Source organism: Chrysochloris asiatica, unplaced genomic scaffold, assembly GCF_000296735.1.
Source record: "Chrysochloris asiatica unplaced genomic scaffold, ChrAsi1.0 scaffold00120, whole genome shotgun sequence".
NCBI classification, from domain to species: Eukaryota; Metazoa; Chordata; class Mammalia; order Afrosoricida; family Chrysochloridae; genus Chrysochloris; species Chrysochloris asiatica.
The window spans coordinates 9,151,986-9,152,361 of NW_006408638.1; positions in this window are offsets into that span (position 1 = coordinate 9,151,986).

Here is a 376-nt window from a genome sequence, read left to right on the forward strand (position 1 = left end):
CTACAAGCATACCCCATAATATCCCACCATCAGGGCAGGAGCTAATACCATCTGCTAGGCTTCACATGTGAAAAGGGAAGCCTATCTCCATATCACATCCACTCAGTAAATTTAACAACACAGTAACATATATTCATTTAATCATTGAAAATACACCTTACAACTGAAAAATGTCCAAAAAAAGCAACAAAAGATCTCAGCACATATCCAAAAACAGAAAAGAGTAACTGAGACAAATGAGCTCAAGGCAGACATAGACTTTCCACAAGAAGAAAAGCAGGCTTTGGATTTGCCTGAGCAGGTATTTAGAAGAACAATATGGAGACAAATTCAAATGGTTCAGAGAGGAGAGAAGGAAAATAAGTAAGAAGTCAGG